The 16,113-nt window shown below is 42.7% G+C and overlaps 1 long non-coding RNA gene across 1 annotated transcript; it reads right to left on the bottom strand.

Annotated features, from left to right (window-relative positions):
• Positions 1–9,376: 9,376 nt before the first annotated feature.
• Positions 9,377–11,406, bottom strand: LOC132991388 (uncharacterized). The gene is made up of 2 exons (XR_009676176.1): positions 11,318–11,406; positions 9,377–10,718 (listed from the first exon to the last, which is right to left on the bottom strand). It is a non-coding gene; the product is annotated as an uncharacterized LOC132991388 (long non-coding RNA).
• Between the last annotated feature and the right edge of the window lie 4,707 nt (positions 11,407–16,113).

The following is a 16,113-nucleotide window of genomic DNA, read 5'->3' as shown; positions in this document are numbered from 1 at the left end:
CATAAAGCACTGTTTACATTTATTCATAAAGGGAGACGGTTCGATATATTGTTTCTGTAAACTCTGGGATATAGTAAGAAAAAAGCAACAACCTCAGAACACAAATGAAACACATGTGTAAGACTGAAGTGTTTCATTTCCGACCAGAAAGGACTTGTGTGCTGCGACATTGTGCGTTTACGAGCCTCGGCTGGAGCACGTGAAGGCAGCATCACCGCTTGCAAAAGCAGCAGAACTTTGCTATGTGAATGTGGGGGATGGGAAGCGCCAGCTCTCTGCTCTGCTCAGCCCTTTCTCTCTACAATGCGGGGCTTTCTGCTCACATTGCTCTCTCTATCTGTTGAAAAAAAAGAGATTCTCTTTTACTTCAAGTTTAACCTAGAAACCAACACAAATATCCACGTGTATTTTCTGATGCACAAAGATATTTTTATGATGTATGTTTAATAAAAAAACAGAGTATGCAGGGTGGAGGGGTCAGCTCAGCTGCTGTCTACTTATATAGGCTAAGGGAGGAGTGTGTGTGTGTGTGTGTGTGTGTGTGTGTGTGTGTGTGTGTGTCTGTAAGCAGAAAGCGCAGAGGCTAGGCTCTAAAGGAGGAGGGGGTAGGGAGCCTCTATTTCTTTTTAGCATAAACTTCGTGTTTATTATAAAGGGGTGCAGTCTCTCTTTTCTTCACTCTTTCATATTTCTCAAAACAGCACTATAATCTGCTTTCTATGCACTGTTTCCCCTGCTCTTATTTTAGAAGTAGCTTCAAAAATGTTTTTGTGTTTTCAGCACTCACCTTGAAAAATATTTATCTGTTGTTGAGCCGCCTGCGTGGTACGTCTGCGGCGCTGCAAAGTGACTTTAAAGCACTAAGATCATATGGTATGTTAAATCTCTGTGGGAGAGGAACAACATGATGCTAAAGACCTCCTGTGTGGCTACGAGTGTCATGCATTTATTTATGTGACGCTTGTTTTACAAGGATATGGTGTTCTCTAAAATGCTATGGTGCCTGCCCTGACAAGCTCAACAGCAAGCTTAGGACCCTCCTTGACACAGAATTAATAAGGACACATGCATTGTTTGAAGGGATTTAAGAGTCTACCCCTCCAGTAGTTTTCGTTCTATATTACAATCGTTCATATTTAGTCACTTCACTATAACTATAACCAAAGAATGACTTTACGAAAAAGGTGTTACCATGAATACCCATCAGAGACATTCTGTCATAATCCAGCCTGGCTCTTATAGAAGAAGATTCACACCTCCTACATGGACTCATATTATTGAAAGCCACGTCTGTTCTTCGGTCTAACTGAGAGTCATTCAAACAAAAGCGGCAAACTTATTTCCAGGTTGTTGCCCAAATGTTGTCTGGTCTGCGTCACATTTGTGTCTTTGCCGTGCCTGTTGATAATGTGTGTTTAGGGAGAGGCACAGGAGAGATGGTGGGGTTGCTGGTTCATGTGGACCCCCCCCCCCCCCCCCCGCATCTGTCCCAGGATGATGATTTAAGAGGGTTTACTTGTGCCCCCATCGCCGCCTCCCTGTATGGAAGACTGTGATGCATCACCTTCGGCCCGACGCTGCGTCTTCCTCCGGCCGTCACCGAGGCAGCAGCTTGGACTTCAACCAGCCGCTCTTTTTTGCAGAATAAAATTGATGACACCGGTTGATCAGAAGGAAGAAAACGTGAGTCAAAGCAGTGGTGAAAAGCTGCATTTGAAGATGCAGACAGCGAGGGGGAGTTCATTATTCATGTCGTCAATTCTTGTTAAAAACACAAATTTCAGTGGACAGGTTGGAGTCATAAATATTTTACTGACTTAACTAAGCCAAAAATATTCTATTTCTGTTAATTAATGTCAGCCTTTGATATTCTTAAATATGCATTTTTAATGTATTAACTTTCTTCAATTAATCTCCGCTTTGAACAAGAAAGTGTCATTCTTGTTGAGCGAGTTAACTGATGACTGATCATTCAAGAGTTTTTCTTTTATTTTAATCCCTTGGGATCCAGTCTGGGAATGGAGCCATACAATCACCAAGACAACCCAATAATGTAGTGTGGAATTTCCTAACAAGAGTGGAGTTGAATAAAGACACACACACACACACACAGCCGAACACACATGTGCAACAGCCAAACACAGCTCTCACCTGACACTAATGTCAAATGTGTGACTATAAAGCCAACCTGTTGTTAATGCATACCTGCACCAAACATCAGCAGTGATCCCACAGTGAAGTGATCATGGCCGCACACACTCACTAAGACAACACACACACACACACACACACACAGAACCACAACAGTTGGGTCCTGTCCAGACGGTTGCCAGGCAGCAGTTCAACGCATAGTCTGGAGTGTGTAGAGGAAGGAAGTGCCACTTTGCGAAGTGCAATGGGCATCCGGCTCATTCCCAGACGCCGTGAGCGTGTGGAACCTGCCGCTTAAACTTACACCTGACAAACACACACACACACCCTCCACTTTGTAAACAGAGCAGGGGTGAGGCATGTGCAATAAAATAAAAGCCCTGCATGGTTTCCTTCAGGGCTCCCTATTAAATGTGGACAATCAGTTTCATATTGGCTTCACTGTCAGGGCCTCAGCATGTTTAATCCAAACATACAGCCCTGATAGAAAAGATATTAAAGAGCACTTGTGGAAATCTCTGCTGCCTTATGAGGTCATATTTTAGATTAATCTTTCAGCCATTGTTCTTACCTGATTTGATCAAATGGGATCAAACTTTGCAGGAGCCACAGTTCAACAGAACTGCTTAGCAGACATCAGTTTCTCCTCTCTCCTCGTATTATTCTCTCCCAAGATGTGAAATCCTCTCCGTTACTTGGGTGAAAATAGACCAGGGGACCTCAATGCCCCCGCGACAGGCTTTCAAATCAAAGCTGATAGGACATATTCAGGTTGTACTCGGGTACTTTTATCTATCTTCACTGTGTGTGGGTGGCTGATAATTTGCTATGGGGCTTTTTTTTTCTTCTTTTAAATCACAGAATTCATGAAGTTCACACAGTCACCGCTCGCTGAATTCTAAACACCACATTTTCGCTCTCAGTGTGTTCAAGTGAAGTAAAGGAAGGACCCCCCACACACACACACACACACCCCCACACCCGATCTCAACAAAGCCAAGCAAGGTTAAGAGCTCTCAAAATTACGGTGTCCACCCTGCAAGGACAGAGAAGTGTTCGCTCTCTTTTCAATGAGGATGAAAAGAAACCGCGCAGGGAATCATCTCTGTAGTAAGGGAACTCATCACTGCGAACATACTGGGAAGCGCTCCACTATGGGTCACAGAGCCCAGTGTGTGAGCTTCTACTCGACTGACAAACAGTCCCATCCCTATAAATCACACAGAGAGGCTTGTCAGCATTTCAGCTGCAAGATAGAGCCAAACTAAAGATGAGAAAAACACTGTTCAGTGGTCTTAGAAGGAAAATCAAAACCAGGCCTCTTAACTTTTAGAAACATGCATCTTATTTTTGAGAACTTTTAATGTGAATTTTTTTAAAAGTTGTTCTTGTAGAAGTCTTTAGGAAAAGAACTCATGTTTTTCAAGGTGGTATGTTGACGCAAGCTGACAAACTCACAGCTAACAAGCTAGCAAGTTGAAAGCATCAGAGCACGGTTGTCACAACAGCTACAAAAACTTCTCCGTTTTTTTCTTTTCTTGATTTTGCTGTTTACTCTTCTTGGTATTTAATTCACAGGAGAGTCACTTTAAAAAAAATAAAAAATAAAGCTCTCTAAGATGTCTAGATGCCAACAATCACCTAGTTAAGTCATCACTAATGATAATTCTCAGATTATCCAGAAGACATTTGTGCCAGAGAATTAAGAGCAATCTGCTCCAGAACTGTCTAAAGATTTACCTACAGTATATTGGTGATTTATATTAAAGCCAAAGAGGGTTAATTATCATTTGGAAAAGGCTAAGCTTAAAGATCATGTTTGGTGTTTGCACACAGTGATGACATATTTTGTTGGTGGAGCCCAGCTGTAGTTATAGCACTATAGTTGACTTTGCATATGAGTTCAAAACATTACAAACTTGTTGGTGACTTGTTAAGATGTCCAACTTTTTAAACCAGTATCGTTGTTGTGAATACAAATCAAATACATCATGAATTTGATTTGCTTCCACACAGACACACTAAGTTTGAGAGATGTGTTAAAGCAGCTTGAAAGCGGTTGTGCACCCCATGAATGGAGGCTATGGTCTTCATTGCAGCAGCCGTAGGTTTGAATCCGACCCCGGGCCCTATGCTGCATGCTGTCCCCCATTCTCTCCTCCCAACATTTCCTGTCACTCTTCAGCGGTCCTGTGCAACAAAGGCAAAAAGGCCCAGAGATATAGTTTAAATCGCTGGAAATTATAGTGTAAAGACATGCTCGCTGTGTTAACCCGTGACACAATCTGCACTCGCTCACGTTTGAGTAAAAGTAACAGTTTATACACGTTCGGTGAACAGTGCATCACGCAATGCGGCTTTCAGGAGTTTTCAATAGTTTGAGTAACAGACAAGAAGTTTTTCTTCACGAGTCACCACCGTTTGCGTTTGCCAGTTACACCGAACAACTTCGTACACCTTGTGGAGAAACCCAGAGACCCAACTGGGGCACGTGAAATAATCACATCCACTTTTAAGTAACACAAGATAATTGCAACAAATACTTAATCGTTTAAGCTACGGACTCAAAAACATCTGAACTCTGAAAACTATGAGCTGCCTATTGCAACACAGCCTGAGTGTTGATTGATTGAAATTTATTGTCAGATACGGTCTAAAGATACGGCATCAGGGAGGCTCCACACGGAAACATAAAAATGAAGATACAAATATTTGACGCAACATTCAAACAATAAACAAACATTCAGAGGCCTAATCGTGCTTTGATCCGGGATTCAGCTCTACATTCAATTTAAGGATTAAAGTGTTTGAGTCTGACCTTACTAAAACGTGAGACCCTGAGTAGTGGATTTCAACATACGTTCCACCTCTGGCAAGGCAAATAGCCAATCATACTAAAGGATTTTGAGGTGTATACTTGGGTGGCCATTTAGATTTAAAGGGGGGGTCCCATGCCACCCCTGGCCACCCTTCTGGACACGCCCCTGAAGTCATTCCTTCCCTTAGACCAAGGATACTTCTCGGTGTTTCTCTCCACCTGCACTCACTGTTTTTCTGCCAAAATAGTCCATTAGCTAGGCTAGACTGCTTTCTCCATCTTAAAATCTTTAACCTCACTCTTGAGACACAATCAGTGTTATTACCCAACACTAACACTTTGCATATCAATGTTTGCCATCGAGAATTTTGTGGCCAACCAAGACCTGTAATTCTGAGGAGTATTGATAACTAAGGTGTTTAAACTTTAATAAGAAAAGACATTATTCATGAATTAGTATAAGTAGAGACAACATTTCATATCAACATGAAACTGTTAATCTAATACATCTTTAAAATCAGTTCTTGATAATTTATCTTTTGGTGTTTTCACACATGCACAGAACTCCTGAAACTCTTCGAGGTGAATGTGTGTACACAAACAGCCGAATTGCTGCCATCCCCCTAGTAAGATATACGTGTGACTCAAGATGAGTTGATTTTTGAACGCAGCAGGAAATAATTGATATATATTTATAACATTTATAAGAGGCAAAGAGGTGTCACCAGACTTGTGGAAAAAAACTGATGGAATTGACATTATGACTATCTTCAATCCCTCGATTATTTACTTCATGTCGTCCTAATTTCACAAGGAAAACGTTTCTAGTGTTACAAATGATACACATTAGATATATAGATATATAACTGTTGAGTGCTTTAAATGAATAACTTTGATTGAACGACAGAGATGTCACGATGTGATTTATTTTCGTTAAGTTTAAACAGTAAAAAGTGATATGTTTTGATGCAGCCTTTCATTGTTTTTCTGTATTAGGCCTTTAGATTCTGCTCATGCAGCACATTCAAGACAGAAAGGTAGACTGGCTTATAAATATTTAAAACTATAATTGAACCAAATATGCATTTTGAATTAGGGATTGGGAAGCCATGGGTTTTAATCAATGGTGGCAGTCAGAGGACCTGCGCTTGTTTTCAGGTGAAATAGCTAACTGTAATGCAGACGTGATGAACAGCACAGAGAGTTGGCAAAAAGAGATGGACGAAATTGACACGTTGAAGACGGAGTGATTAAGTTACCTGTTACAGAACAGCCCCTGAGCATATATCAATATGAACTGTGGCAGGCTGAGAAGATGAATTGGACGCGAATGAATGGGGGTGTGGGGGGGGAAAAATTGCAGGCAGCTGTACTTATCCAGCACAGAAAATAGATTCTATGTAGAAACCAAAGGAGCATTTTATGGAGAAACCATTTTCAGTGTGCAATATCAGTATGTTGATACAAGGCATTATATTGAAAAACGGCCTATGTAATTCACTCCCTGGGCCCTGAGATGCTCAAGAGACCAATCTTCTCATATATTGAAATTGGATGCATTTCAGTTGTTACCCGCTGAATCATTTTCTTGTCCCACTCCTTTTTAGCCTATTGTTTACAGATGCGCTTTTCGTTGTGCCTGAACTCTTCCCTCTCATGGAAGCTGATGTTTGTGCTGTTTCAAGCATGAGTGCCTTTGCTTACAAAGGGCAACGAGAGAACAACAAAAAAAAAAACACCCAAAGATGATAGAAACATTAGCATAGCAGTTTGATATGAAACAGGTCGTGAAGAAAATGTGGAAAGAGCTCGAGAGTTTTAAAGAGGATGAAGTGAAACAGAGACTGTGGGGGAAATGTGGAACCAACTTTGGCCTTTAAAACACAATGTGTGCAAAGAGACAGCATCATGACGGAGAGGGTTTTAAGGCTTACATTTATTGGCTCCTAGGACGGTTCCTTGGCAGTTGCCTCCTTGTGTGGCGGCACACTTCAGCAGTGACCTTTTGCATCTATGCTAGGACAACAGGCAGGGGGTGAAGGGGGTCCAGCACCACCCACCAGTCAACTGTGAAAACAAAACTTTATCTTGACTCAGTGGGGAGGCTGGGAGATAGAGGACTACAAGGCTTTTGAGGTAGGGAACTATTCTTCTGAGCTGATTATTGGCCTGAGGGGCTGCAGCGGGGCAAGGTTGCAGATAGGGGTGGTACCGGCTGGGGGTCGGACCTCAAACCTCTGCATTGAAATGCTGATGAAAGACAGGACATTCAGCAGTAATTGCTCTTTTGCGGTGATTCCGGGGCGACACACCTCCGAGCTGAATGCCGGGAAAACAAACCTTCAACGCTGATGTTGCCGCAGCTGCCACCTTTTTCTCCATGCATGAAGAGGGGCGGAGGATGTTGAGATTAACGAACAAAATCGACTATAATGTGTGACAATAAAGAAAAACGAGGCTGTGCATATGACTTTCCAGTTTTCCTCCATCTGTTGCCAGTCGAGTTGATAAAACATAATCCACGGTTTCCTCTGAATATGATATGAGAGCTTACAATTTGGAACACATCATTTGGATCATTTAGGATTTGGATCAGGTTCACATTTGAAGAGGGTATTTGAACCAGAACCTTAAGAGACACTGCTGGGCACAACTCTTGCCAAATAGGGCATTTATAAAAGGTTGGCACAGGCCCTATACAGAGTGAAGGCTGGCAAAGGCATGATGCCCACATCATAGTGCCAACCAAGGGTTTTGTTTGGCATGTGTCTCTGTAGTATGGCTTGTCTCCTCCAGACAACTGGCCCAAACACAACTTAGCATTAGGTTACAGAAGCATTACAAACTGAAAATGATTCATTAAAAAGCTCTCAGTCTCCGCCTGAGATGAGAAGTGCAAAAATGATGATCAGTTAAAAAAAAAAAAACATACAGCAAAGATGCAAAACATTGGGTGAGTTCAGTCTCAGCAGTGTGAAGATTGGACCAAGGTAAGAAAAATCCAAAATAAAAGCTTTTCTTAGATGAATATAAGTGGGGAAAAAAAAGTATTTCATATATTTCTTATAGATTATTTACTTTTATACTCACTATTACTTGTGAGGGAAACTTTAACACACAGTACCTTCTCTCTCTTTATTCCAAACCTTCGTACTGAAGGACTTGGCTGCATGCCTCTCTAAGAGATTTTCATATCCCTTGTTTGATAGCAGCAGGCGCCACATACGCAATCCTCACTGAGGCTGTTACAATAAAAAGGGCTCTAGGAACATGGTCAGGGACAACAGCGATGTTTAATTTCAGGCGCCGAGGAGAGCCATTTCTGCCCTGCAAATAAACAAATCAAGACAGTAGGGGAAGAAGGGCAAAATATAGCAAAAAGTAATTTATTCTGGCTCATTTAAAGCTGCCAGAGAGGCCCTATTTTAAGAGAAAATAAAAAAAAAAAGGAGGAGGGAGGAGCTGAAAGACAATGCATTTTAAAAGAGCCTCTTCCCCCAGTGTGCCTTTATCTGTCACTCAAACCCGGCAACGTAAACACATATTAAGGGGGAAGACAGAGGGGTTTCCATAGCCACAGATTTAAATGGGACTGTCGTGCTGTACACAGTACCCCCCCGCCCCCCTCCAACCCCCTTTTGAAACACTGTTTGTTTGCTGTTGTGTTGGAGGAATTCAGGCTGTGCAGAATGCGCCGATGGCGAGGCACTGGGAGGCTTGGTTTTGCGCTATTTCCACTGCAAAGGGAAAGAGGAGAGAGGCAGAAGAGGGCCCAGCAGACTGAGAGAGAAAAAAACATACAAGGCCGGTTATGCAGAAACACAGATTTAATGTAAGGCTCGGCTCTGTTATAAGCAGCGGAGAGAGGAAAAAGCTGGTCTGGACTGACAGGAAGAGAGAGAGAGAGAGAGAGACGGAGAAGAGGGGCAGAGTATAGTCAGGTTATAGCGCGTTGATGGAGCACCCAGAGGATTCAGACCAGTAGAAATCATTGGACCTGGGTTTGACCAGACCTTACCCATCACTCTCGGAGTGACTCCTCTAAAGGACAGCACCCCTATTGAAGCAGCTCACGTCCCCTCTTTGGATAAACAGTGCTATAATACACTGAATTAACAACACAAGCCCTGGGGAAATCAGGTCTCTCCACCATAAATTGGTAACCCCTCCTTATACCCCCACCCCACTATCTCTGATTTTTATGGTTTCAAGCTCAATAACACATTCATTATTAAATCATGTTTACTGGAATCACAGGCATGTCATTGTCCTAGCCCTATAGCTATTGGGGTAGGGATTTCAAATGTGCCTTTTTTTCATTTTGGGTGAATTCATTACATTACATGATATTTCATAAGCACTTATTGATTGTAGCTGTGGGCAACGGAAATTCAGCACAGCCTTTGGTTTTTGCGAAATCTTTGCAGGGGAATTGCATTGCAGCGTTGAGTCTATGTAAAAATAGCAGTTGGTTACAGTCATTTGTGTAAATATATCACTTCTGAGTGCTCAGTTCATCTGCCACCCATGCAGCTGAGCTTTTCACTTGCAGACAAACATCAAGCATGTAAGCAAGAAACACTGTTCATCAACACAATGCACGTCGTGAATGAGGATACGATTCTTGCTGAGCCACATTAAAGCACTCTCCTAAACCTCTGCTTCTGTTTGTTCTGTCGTCTCAGCTGGAGACCAGGTAGGAACCCCTTAGCTGTGGCTTCTCACCCGCCGCTTAATCTTACCCACAATCACATTCAGTGACAGGCGCACAAAGCCGTCCGGCGAGCCCAACAAGGCTGTGCTATTATGTAACCACTGACAGCTGGGCTTTCAAGGGATGGGTGAACCCCCATCCGTGTGGCAGCACTTTGTGTCAAACAGACGTGACAGTCGAGAAAGGGACTGAGTAGAGAAAGGGTATTATCAGGCCAGGCAGAGGCATACAGTCCCATAACAAACGCTGAGTGATGGAGTCCAAATCAAAACAGCAGCGCAGGAAAGACACTAACATTTCCTCCAGATCCTTTATCAAATGTCATGTCACATGCTGTGTCTGCGTGACACTTGATAAGTGTTGGACCATTTGTAGCCTCTTATATTAACGCAATATGGAAAATGTAAACAAAAATACGTATATATTTTCCTGGCTGAGGCCTCACAGATAATCCCAGGAAAAGGAATTGTGCAGACAAGGATGAAAGGATTGTCTTCCTTTGAAATGTGCCAAATAATGTTCTTGGTTGCTTTTCAACCAAATGCACCTTAATGCAGAATCCTGTTTGGTGAAAAATGGGAATGGGCAAACACGCATTGATCCCTCGCTCCAAAGGGGTTGATTTCTCCCCATTGTTTCTCTTATTATGTACTGTCTTTGAAAAAGTGGCCCATGACACTGAACATAGAGGCACCCAAATGTTTGATCAAACTGTGCATCGCCTCCCTTCAGGCCGACGTCTCCCGACAGGTCTTTGATGCTCTGAACACACAGCCGAGCCAAAGGACCCAAAATAGCAAGGGGATAATCGACAGACGGTGTGTTGATTTTGCCACCCTTTCCAAATAATTCCCTGTTGTTCCAGAGAGGAGTCGCTGTCAGTGGCGGCATTCCAGGGCAGACAGACTGGAGAGATTGTACAAGATGAGGGTCGCCATCGAGATACATTAGATCTAAACATGACTGTGGTCACACAGACCTGGCCTTCAACATGCTCCTTCTCCAAACTGGCTCTGCGTTTCTTCATCCGAGTGCCTAAACAGCATGGCATTCTTATCAACATGTTTGTAACAGGCCAAGCTAACACTTCACACTCCTATTTGTCCATAAGATATACGTGGAATAAAATTGCTGCAGAGGCATCATGGAAGTTGAACTAAAAAATATTCAAAAAGGAAAAGCCAAATATTGAAAGAAACACAAACAGTAACAAATAGGGTAGAAATAAGTTCTTTAAAAAAACATGATGATTATCTGATTACCACAGTCAAGGACCATAACTAAGTTTTTAAGATGCCACCCATTAATCATAAGGGAAATTAAAGTACACAATAAATTCAAGCTTTTTAACACATAGTAGGCCTATAAGGTTTTGTTTGAGGCAGTAGCTCTGAAGTTTAATTATTTACCTCATCAATTGTGTTCATATCTTTTGGTGAGATATTTTTTTAATAAGAAACAAGCTGTATAGTTTATAGAGTGAATGGGAGATAACATAATGCTAACTTTTTCCTTAACATTTGAACATGGCTCCCCTGTTCCAGAGGCTTCAGTGGTGTATGAAAAGGTTGATCCACACTTGAAGAAATGTTTCATTTTGTGGACTGCTATCTGACCTTCGGGCCTATACTTACCTCAAGGATTGTCCCTGTTGACTGGCCACCAGTACAACCATTCACTCCTGTGTAGCTGGTGTCTGGCGCTCTCACAGTTGAGGCAGAGATTGTCAAGTCTAGATAGAGGTCATAGTACAGCAACCGCTCCCTCCAATACACAGGCAGCTCATTAGCACATGGAGGCTAAAAACAACAGATTATGAAGGAAATATGAACGATTTCACGGCCAATCTTTGGTATAAAATATTTGTTAGGAATTGTAAAACAGTGTGGCATGTGCTTCTTTTCTTTTTCCACTTTTAAAATGTGTTTTTAGCTTCAGATTAACATCAAACTCCAGTCCGGGTTTTCCACGAAGCCGGAGCCTCAATTTACTGTGTGTGCTTTCAGCGCCGCAGCACTCACTGGCAACCTTAAGGATCCCTCCGCGGCTCACTTGTGTGTGCGTGTATGTGACTCTTGTTTTATAGCACAAAACGACTCGTTATATAACATATATCTCCACGTAAAATAAGCTCTAATATATAATTTTGGTTGCCCTTTCACTTGATGGTTAATATAACGCGTTTCAGCATCCACGGGTCATGTTTTGGGAACTTGGTGCACTATTTTGACCCAGCTGTCCTGTCTTTCTAACGCATACAATACATTCCTGTGTTGCTCCGCGGTGTGACAAGGCCCTGCCTGCCTGCTGTTCCTGTAAACTCCCGCCTTGACTAAATGAGCGAGAGAGGCAGAGAGACACATACAGAGAGGGGAGAGAGTGAGTGGAAAAGCCCTATAAAACATCAAGTCCCACAGCAACCACGCTGAGTTCATCTTCCATGATTGAGGCAAGTTTTGCTGGGTGTAATGCACAAAGTAATCACATAATAAAATAACGACTCACACAACAGAGTGCAGAAATCTCAATTTAATCAGCAAAATTGTCTACAAAACAAACGATTCTGTGCTCATTGTCCACCACATTGAGTGCTTACAGACAACAAATGAGTATAGCTACTTCAATTATGATGGATTGATTCCCACTATATTAACAGGAATATGTAGCCCAACTTTTCATAGGCTTATGTTGACAAGAAGACAATAAAATGGGGTTGAAACACGTATAAAATATAATTAAATTGGATTTCTTTACAGTCAAAGTGCCCTTCAACAAACAAACAGGGTGTTATTTGTTGCTTAAATCGTACAGATATTTCTGTTATTTAGGGATAAATAAAACCTCTGAGTAGGCTATAGGCCTACTAGCCTAAAATTTAAATAAACACATTGTTTCAGTCTTATTAAAATTCAGTCTTTGGACGTACAGTCAGTGTTTTGATTGTATAAATGGTTATAACTGGATGTCTCCTGTCTTATAATGGAGAAATAAAACAATTATTTTGGCCATATACCATTTGGTAATAACTGCATTACATATTGTCTGCGCCTATGTGGGAAAAAAAAACCTAGTTGTTTTTTTTTTGTTAAAGCAGAGATTTCAGAATATAGGCCTAAAGCTGTGAATCTGCAGAGCCATGAAATCCTACCGTTTCTCACTTGACATATCATGTAAATAACAGAGCTTGTTGCGCTATCCTTGAATTTTTCATAACCTTACTGGAGGTTGTTCTTGCGATCTTGAGAAAGCAGCAGCTCCTTATCAGCTTTGCAACAGAACCATCAATTCATTCCTGACCAGTTTCTTGCCAGCACGATCTGATTCAATGATGGCCGATGCTCTCGAAATCTGCTTGCGTGCAAAACCAGATTCCACTGCCCCCCTGAGTGACAGTTTATGGTCCTTGATTTGGTTTGGTTGAAGACTGCCAGGCAACACAAAACTACTCCGAGTCCCAAATAAAACAGCCATCTGTTCCATAGCCCGGTGAAACTGAATTAATTTAACACAGGGTCTAATCCTAGAATTCAGCCGTGGATTCTTTTTTTTAAAATTCTTTTAGACCAGAGTAGCCAAAAAAAAGTGGATTATATCGAAAAAGAGGAGTGATGAAGGTGAGACTTGATCTGAAGCATCTTCACTATACTCACATGAGGCTAAAACACTTTTAAACAGGGATGCATGATGAATGAAAAACAAAGGAGAGGCTATTGTTTGTGCTGTCTGTTAAGCAGGTCAGAGCATACTAATCCTCTTGTCTGGACGGTTACACAGTGGATTCTGTCAATTCCTTGCTGTCCATATAGAAGGCAAAGCTATTTAGTTCTGGAAAACTTTATGAAACATTCAAAGGGAAACGCTCACTCCAGGTGACTTAAGGGCCCTAACTCGGGCCTCACTCGCTCCAGTCTACATGCCAGTGACCTTTTCCCCCTGCAGATTACCCTGCTGCCCCTGACCCACAGCCCGTTGAGGGCAAGGCCCTTTGGCTCAGACAACCTCTCCTTCCAGTTGTCCCCCCCAGCTTTATCCTTCCTACTTCATGCCTGTTAGACCTATATGGATTGTTTTACTCTCCGATCCAAGAGGGGCCACACAATACCCATTGAGAGGGAGAGGTCAGAGGCTCAGCACTGCGACCTGAGTGCGGGGGCTTTTTGTATGGAGCCAAGCTTGTATCCCATTCTCCACCCCGGCTCAAATCATGTAGCTGAGCACAAGACACACTTCTGGGCTCTCACTAAATCAGCTTCATAAAGGGTGCAGCGACAATGGAAACAGAGCTGATCACCAGGCAGCTGTTGTTTCCCTTCACACACAGGCGTAGGGTTAACCTGGATGGACCCTTTTTATTTTTTTTGTCTTCATGATATTAACAGTGATGCTGAAGGAGCAGGAGCAGGAGCAGACACTGACAAATCTACTCATGCTGCCGCCGTGTCAGACACACTTCCAGGCTATCTTTCCGTCACAGGTGGTGAGAGGGCCCGATAACCTGCCTGCTCCCCTTTCAACTCTGATGTTGTCTTGTGCTCACGCAGGTCACGAGGTGTGGCAGTGGCTACGACACCTGAAGTTAACCTGCAGAATTAATAACAACGACTTAAAGATGCCGTCCTCCTGCGTGGAGCTAATCGAGAGCTGGTATATTCCTTTGCTGGGAAAAGCAGCAAAGATATGTTTGATTTGCTAATTTTCATTCATTCTTCAGAACAAGATCACGCTGAAGGAAAAGATAATTGGCACAGAAGGTCAGGAGAAAAGGGGCAGCTGCTATTTTCAGTGTTGATTTACTGCAAATAAGCTCCCAATTTTTTTTTGTAATTATTCAGCTGGGCTATTCTTGATTTGCAAACTGCTTTGACAGAAAAACAAGAGTGTCTATCTCAGTCAGAGGAGTGATGATGGTGTGTGAGGAGCGAACAGAACAAACAGCTCCCTCTTTTATGCCAGTAATTAAAGCAGCAGTGGGTGGAAGAGTGTGGGAAAGAAGAAGAGGGCGGACGAGCGCTGGTTCAGGATTGCCACCTAGTGGTGTGACACGCACAGTGCAGGATAATAAGACACGCTTTGTTTTATGTGGCTTCTTCTAAAGTTACAGTATGCATTAAGTAGGATTGTGCGTCGGTTTTGTGCACAGTGGAATAAGAAGTCCCAGTCACCTTTCCTGAACCCTGCGCTCGCTCTCCACTGGAGTGTGAAAGCAGTAACTGGCAGAATCTCCAGGATCTATCATCTCCTTACACCATGAATGGCAAAAAATAATTGAATAGGGTGACCCACACTTGGCAGCTGAAGTAGAGGATGGATTCTGATCCCTGTAATAAGTAGGGCTCAATAAGCGCTGCAGGAAGCCCCGGCTCGGCTCCTGCAGGAGAAAGACTGGGTCAGATTAAGGTTGAGGAGTTTAATTATGAACAAGGAAATGAAGTTCTCCAAATCTCTGGCTCGTGGGATAATTTTAGCCGAGAGACGGCAGCGGGCGTCTCAGTCCGTCTTCCCTGTGTCTGTGCGCTGCAGCATCTTCTGCCACTTCACAATCAGAAGCCTCCGGAGGGATGAGGGGGAAGAAGGGGAGGGGGGGGGGGGGGTTTAGAAGAAGGAGACAGGGATGAAGTGCCACTTAGGATATTGCTTCAAGGACCGCTCTCCTTGTTAAACTCATTGCTGTGGGCATAAATATAGCCAGGCGTCAGATGATTTATTGACACGCGCTCCCTCTCCTCCTTCTTCCTGCCTAACAAGCCTGTGGACAAATGAATTGTCGAAGTGGAGGAATTTTGCCTTGATTTACACTCGGCTCCCGGTGCCTGTGGGAAGTCACGGGGGAAGGAGCTGAGTGTGTGTGTGAAGAAAGAAACTCGGAAGAAGGGTGATAGAAGTTGTTGGGGGGGGGTATGGATAATTTGTTCACCGGAAATAAAAAATACAAAACTTCTTAGATAATTAATTGTTCTTATAATAAAACTTTAATTTGAGGAAAAAATCTGTAAAAAGATGTGCACCAGATTTATATCTATATAGCACGCTGAGTTGTGTGCTGTTCAGCCTGCGTGTACAGTTCTATAATGTCATCTGTTGCTGAGGAGGAGCTCCCTCAAATCTGAGAAAACAACTCCTGATTGTATCACCCGAGGAATCGTTCTTTTGAGCTTCAAATTAGAAGAGAAAGTTTCTGCAACAAAGAAGGAGCATTGGCAGTGCACTCTTAAAAGCAGCGAGGTGTTACGGCGTTGGGAACAAAAGCACAGCAAAGAGTCTAAGCGCTGCAGTTACATACAGAGTCAATGAACGATGCAGATTTGAACTTATGGAGGAGAAATTAGCAAGAGGCTAGAAGCCCATCAGTGGTAATATTTCCCTGATGTCTTTGGCTTGCATGATTAATCCAAACATTGTGAGTGTTGTTTGCTTGTTTACTATGAAAATG

Source organism: Labrus mixtus, chromosome 16, assembly GCF_963584025.1.
Source record: "Labrus mixtus chromosome 16, fLabMix1.1, whole genome shotgun sequence".
Lineage (NCBI taxonomy): Eukaryota > Metazoa > Chordata > Actinopteri > Labriformes > Labridae > Labrus > Labrus mixtus.
Note: the sequence above shows the minus strand (reverse complement) of the source record. Positions and strands in the feature narration are given on the sequence as shown.